The following is a 6,224-nucleotide window of genomic DNA, read 5'->3' as shown; positions in this document are numbered from 1 at the left end:
GTTTTCCCGGAAAATTGTAACCAAATCACACTGGTAATAACTCTTTTGACTTACTAAGCAGAGGTAAAGTAATGTCGTGACTGTCTCAGATCATATCTGCAGTCTTTCTGGCAAAATTATATAAACACAACACAAGAACTAAGTCCCCCTCTCAACATTTTGTCATAACATTGTCAGGTTTTGTTTTGTACCTTTGTAACTTTGAAATAATTATATGACTGTTTACTAAGTTTTGTGTGAAAATGAGATATTTCCATGAATGAGCCTAAATTGAAGGCAAAAACTGCCCTTTTCAAAAGTCACAAAGTAGGCCTATGCTTATCACAAACGTTGATTCATGGCTTGTTACTAACGAAATACTCACCAAGTGAACATTTACTGTAATGTGTATCGATTCTTGATCATTCAGCCATGCAAATCCCCTTGGTGCAGAGTTCAGCATAGTGAGTTGTAAGATGGCCAGTTCCATTCCTTATCCAAATACGCCTTGCAGTTAACAAGCATAGGCTTACTTTGTGACTTTTGGAAAGGGCAGTTTTTGTCTTCAATTTGTTTTCATTCAGCCATGAAGTCATGGACATCTTTTATTTTCACGCAACACTTAGTAAACAATCATATAATTATTTCTAAGTAAGTTTTATTGGTACAAAGTTTTACTTTACGATGTTATGACGAAATTTTCAGAGGGGGACTTATTTCTTGTGATGTGTTTATAACATACACCAACACGTTCCAGTATTTCACAGGGGAGACGGCGAGATTAAGAGTGTAGGAGAGAGGGGGGAGAGAGATGCGACAAACTCGATGACAACGAGAATGAGCATTCATTTTTTACTAATCCGTTTTATTGAGGGATCGGATAGCAACATTTGCATAGCATTTTTTGGGGACATGAGAGCACATCAGACACATCAAATTGCTATAAAATTTTTATTATATTGCGAATTAAAAACAAAACAAAATTACTGATATCAGAAGGACATTCTTCGATTTCAGAATGCAATTTGATGTGTCTGATGTGCTCTCATGTTCCTTAAGCTAAAGCATTTAAAGATATATAGATCAAAATTGATCATTGCTAAGTAGAATGACATGCGCGAACAAAGTGTTCACCGTGTAGCCTATTTGTGTTAAAGATAAAACACATTTTCCACTTTTTACTTTTATAAGAAAACCTCTTTAGCCACACAATGAAGGTCACTGTGTAGGGCTTTTGAGAGGAGAAACTAAACAAATTAATTTTCATTATGTATAAAATCGACCCAGCCGCAATTATAAATATCTGCAAGTGGTAAACATTGAATGGAAAGGTAGACAGTGCGATTGTATTTAAGCAAACACGACTATAATTAAAGACAGAGATAAAAAGAATTTATCGCGTCTGATGTCACTGTCAATTACGATCCTTGATTGGTTTACACAGGTTAATCAGCGCGTAAAAGGAAGACCGATCTATCTGGTGTTGATCGGAGAAAAGGAATAGCAGCACTTAAAGGCGAAAAATTACGTATTTTTACAAGGCAAAAAGCAGCTTTTCTAGGCATTGTGGACATGGTGCCGTCGGTTATGAAAGTTTCCTACTATAAAGACCTAACTTTTGAGATGGTTTGCATGTCGAAAGGTGCAAAATTAACAATAAGGCGCCCGGTTATAAATCCGCGTTCAGCAAGTCATCATCACGACACTTGTAAACTCTCTCTCTCTCTCTCTCTCTCTCTCTCTCTCTCTCTCTCTCTCTCTCTCTCTCTCTCTCTCTCTTTCTCTTATCCCTCTCCATGCAACAACAGTAGCTGTATGTCCAGTCATGAATACCTCCACCAAATAGTTACTTGGTTTATGTAGAAATTATTCTAAAGCACTTGGGAAAACTCATTTATTTGTCTACAATTACGAAGGTATTACTAATGTCCAGAATGCCAATGAACAGCAAAGGCTAGTTACAAAATACAGTTCAAAATACTCCACACAGCGATTGCCGAGTTTATCAAAACAAAACATCATGAATGATGAGAAAGATGATATTATTTCAAGCAACTCTCGGCACTTAATGTCTTCCCATCATTGCAATTTACTCCAAATATCCAGGCTGGACACTTATATAAACATGACCCCCTTTAAATTGTCCGCTTCTTCGGAGCCCTTTCAACCTCCTTTTAGAGACGGTGCTGTTGAGATTTCAATAACTACCTTAATGCTTGTCCGATTACCAGATTGATTTTCTTGGCAGAACGCTTATGAAAGGTTTCATTGTAAACTATCATCACAAGGCTGAGTTACCCAGCTAGGACCTGATTTGATATCCGATCTTTCTTCCTCTTTCTTTTTTTGCTGCCACAAACAACATAGCAGGGTGACGCCATTTGCACATATGCATTTTTATTACCATGTGCCTTTAGGGTGCTCACAGATTTGGGGTCAAATGTCATTAAGGGGTCACAATCTTAGAAATGCATTTTCTGGATATCTGTAAGGGGTATGGGGCTCAATCTCGGTGACAACAAACTTCATGAGCAAGGAAACATTTGGGAATATCTTTCAGGGTCAGGTCAGAAGGTCAAATTTTAGAATTACATTATCTATAAGTGGTACGGGGATCAAATTCGGTGACAACAAACCTCATGACCAGGGGAATATTTTAGAACATTTTGCAAATCTTAGAATTGAATTTTCAAGGCATCTGTAAGAAGTATGGGGCTCAAACTTGACGACAAAAAACCTCATGACCAGAAGAACATTTTCAAACATTTTGCAAGGGTTAGGTCAAAGGTCATCTGGGGTCAAATCTTACAATTGCATGGTCTGGACTGCATGGTTATTTACCAGTGTTGGGGTCAGGTCAAAGGTCATAGCTCTAAAACATCAACACGCCCCAGCTAGGTTTGTGTTCTATGACCACATCTTGCATCTAGTTACTCTTGTGTTCGTGTAATGCACATTTACAAATTGTGTATCTGTGCTCTGAAAGAAAATGGAAAGTTGTTGAGCCACAAAAGCGACAGAATATTGAGCTATTACCCAGGCACCAAATACATTTTTGGTCAGGAGGATTTTTTTTTCACCGCCTTCGGCGACGAGTTTTCCCTTCAATTTTAATATATACCTTTTTTTACAGAGTTGAGTGGGGGAATTTTATTTTTTTACTCATCATTGAGGCAAAAAAAATTTTCGTCTCACTAGTGGACGACATTTTTTCGTCTCACTAAAGGGCGAAGTGTTTTCCCCAAAAACTCTCATGCTATCCCCTACGCCCCTAACGCCCCTTATAAGAGGAAAGTAGGATTTCATGTTACAGCTTAAGTCAAACAAACAAACAAACACGCGGAGTTTAATATTCCTCAAGATGTGCAAGGTATTAGACAAAAGTATTTGAAAGTGAAGGTTCGCTTTTAAACTAAAATAGTTTTTAACCTTATTACAATATTCTCACTCTGAGATATTCTGTATTCGAGTATAACATTGGATAGAATATCGCATTACTTATGTTGCCCCCCTTCTAGTCCCGTTAGAAATGTATGATGCGATCATGGATTCTTGATGCTATGTAGTTGGTGGATCATGGTTCACTCTCAAGTAAACATGTCGTTTTAAATCATGCAAGTGACTTCATGTTAGTCGGTATGAATACAACACATGGGCGACGTCTGGAGTATACAAGGTTAAATCCGACATTCTCATATTACAGAGGTTGTAAGGTGTTTTTTATTTTGTATCAAATAGGTACCCACAAATCTGTTATCATAGCAATAGTTTGCCTGCTTATCACAGAATAATAACATTTATGAGGTAGAGTTGATTAATCAGAGTTGCTGCAGCTGCTGCCCAAACAAACTTGTTTTGTTTCCGGAATGAGGTAAATAGATTTTATGAATAGCGATCCTGAACGCTAAAATATGTATATTAGATTTATTTTTAGTAAATTGCAAAACTGTTGAGATTCCGTAAAGATTCGCCTAATAGATCACATAAATTAACTTCGTGCATGAGAGCTCACTTCTCTGAAAATCCAACCAGCAATTAAGGGTCCGTGCCCTTATTTGCTTGTGGGAATTTTACAGGGAGAGTACCTTTAATTTGTGCTCAAAATTCCAGTTTTAAGCACAAATTGTGCTTAAAATTCCAGTTATATTCAGGGAGCCCATATGTTTCCACATTGATACAAGTGAGCACATAATTTCGTCCAAGAGCTTCCAAGCAAGCAGTGAATTGTCTCCACACAGTCTTTGATTACACTACACGCCGAGTGCATATCATCATAAGAGCTGTGTGAGCATCTAGCTGGTGACTAGTGGGAAATAGGCATCTGATTGGTTTTTGTCGAAAACCTTAAGTGTCCCCTTCATCCAATCAGATTTTTTTACGAAAGCTAACACTTCCCCCTAAAAACACCTTTTTCATTACATCAACAGATAACGCAATTCAATGTTTATAGCAAGGCGAATGTGGTAAATCTGATGAAAGCGACCTACCAAAGCACAATTTTTGACCAAAATGTAGGTTTTAATATTTTTCAGATTTTATGTCATTAAATGAAAGAGCACACTTATATTGTCCATATACTAGCTTCATTTCAATGCAAATCTTGTGCAAAAAGTTACTATTTTCGCCCGTTTTTTCATACGGCTGTAAATTCAATGATCATTGACTTTGCTAAAGAGCTTACAAATTGATATGAGGCGAATCTTGATGGTATTTGAATGATTTGAATGCGCAAGGAATAAAGCTAGCTGGAGGTGCAATAATATGGAAAATATATGAAGATATTGTATTATCTTCACCTTTAAATTGCGTTTCACTCCTCTGCAGTTCTAAACTCTTCCTTTAGTAAATCTACTGACTCCAATGCTTACATCACTGCCTGTCTATGCTATTAGATTGAGATGCCAACATGTCTCCGCGTATATAGGGGAAGTACCGTAGACAAGTTAATTATGTCTTTTATTAAACCTGGTCGCGTCTTTTTCTCTGACTTTGCTTTGATAAATTAATATAGCGGCAATAATAAGGTTTCAATAACATTAAAACGCCTACAATGTTTCTTCCGTACTGTATAAGATCGTCCATTATCATGACTATACTTCGTTATATACCTTATAAAAAAAGGTAAAGGAGACGATCCTGTTTAAACAGTGATCGGAGTGCCCATCTCTCTTTCATTGGCGATTGGGCCAGACTCCTCCATGTAATGTTGCTATAGGGGGATCGCTACACCTCCTTCACAGCGAGTCTGTTACCTTCCCAGCATTTAAGAATGCCGGTACCCATTTATACACCTGGGTGGAGAGGGTAAAGGGCACAACACGATGGCGTCGCCGGGGGTCGAACCCGCAACCTTCCGATTATGAGTCGGAGCTCGTTCCGCTCGGCCACCATGCTCCCTGCTATACTATACCTTATAACTATCCTTCACTTATTTGTAACGATAAGTGATTAATAATCTTGTTTTTACCGATTCATCATACTATATCTTGATAAATAGATACCAAGAAATGTAAATATAGACAAAAATATTTTGACAAGTACTCCGTCCAGTATAAGGCATTACGTTTAATTTAGTCCTATAGCGCTACTGGTGCCCCGATGAGTATTTCTGGCTCTTTCTATTTTACATAATTATTGTTATCGATTTATAATTAAATAAAAAACGATAGCCCTCGTTTTATATTTAAATAAAAAACGATATCACATGCATATGCGAAAGTAGCTCCATACAATATCTCCATGGTACGATATAAAGAGTAATCGGAGTACAGATAGCACTATCAGAAAAAACTAGACGTAGTGCCTAACCAGTTGTGGTTGATGACACAAATTTCAAAAGGGTAGTTTGAAGTGACGATACATGTATGAATATTGCGAAATAATCTTACACTATATCATTGAATATTACTTCAAAGTTATAAAGGCATTTGTACACAAACCATATCCAAACATGATCTTACCAACTTTGACAACTCCTCCATAACCCCATAAACACTATAATGAACAACTTACACAACATAAATTAAAGATCCGTGGTCTAGTTTTTTTCTTCATTAAGAAGGTGGGTTTTTCAACCATTATATTTATGGCTCAGTGGTAGACGTAGATGATAATATCTCTGTCATTGAAAAGAGCTAGCTTCTCACAATATCAATCAATTATGATGTATCAGGGGAGGCATTGAATTGTTTATAATAAAGCAATACATGCTATTTGGCGCTGCATAGAATGGTAAATCCATATCG

The sequence above is a fragment of the Amphiura filiformis genome, chromosome 8, assembly GCF_039555335.1.
Source record: "Amphiura filiformis chromosome 8, Afil_fr2py, whole genome shotgun sequence".
Taxonomy (NCBI): Eukaryota; Metazoa; Echinodermata; class Ophiuroidea; order Amphilepidida; family Amphiuridae; genus Amphiura; species Amphiura filiformis.
Note: the sequence above shows the minus strand (reverse complement) of the source record.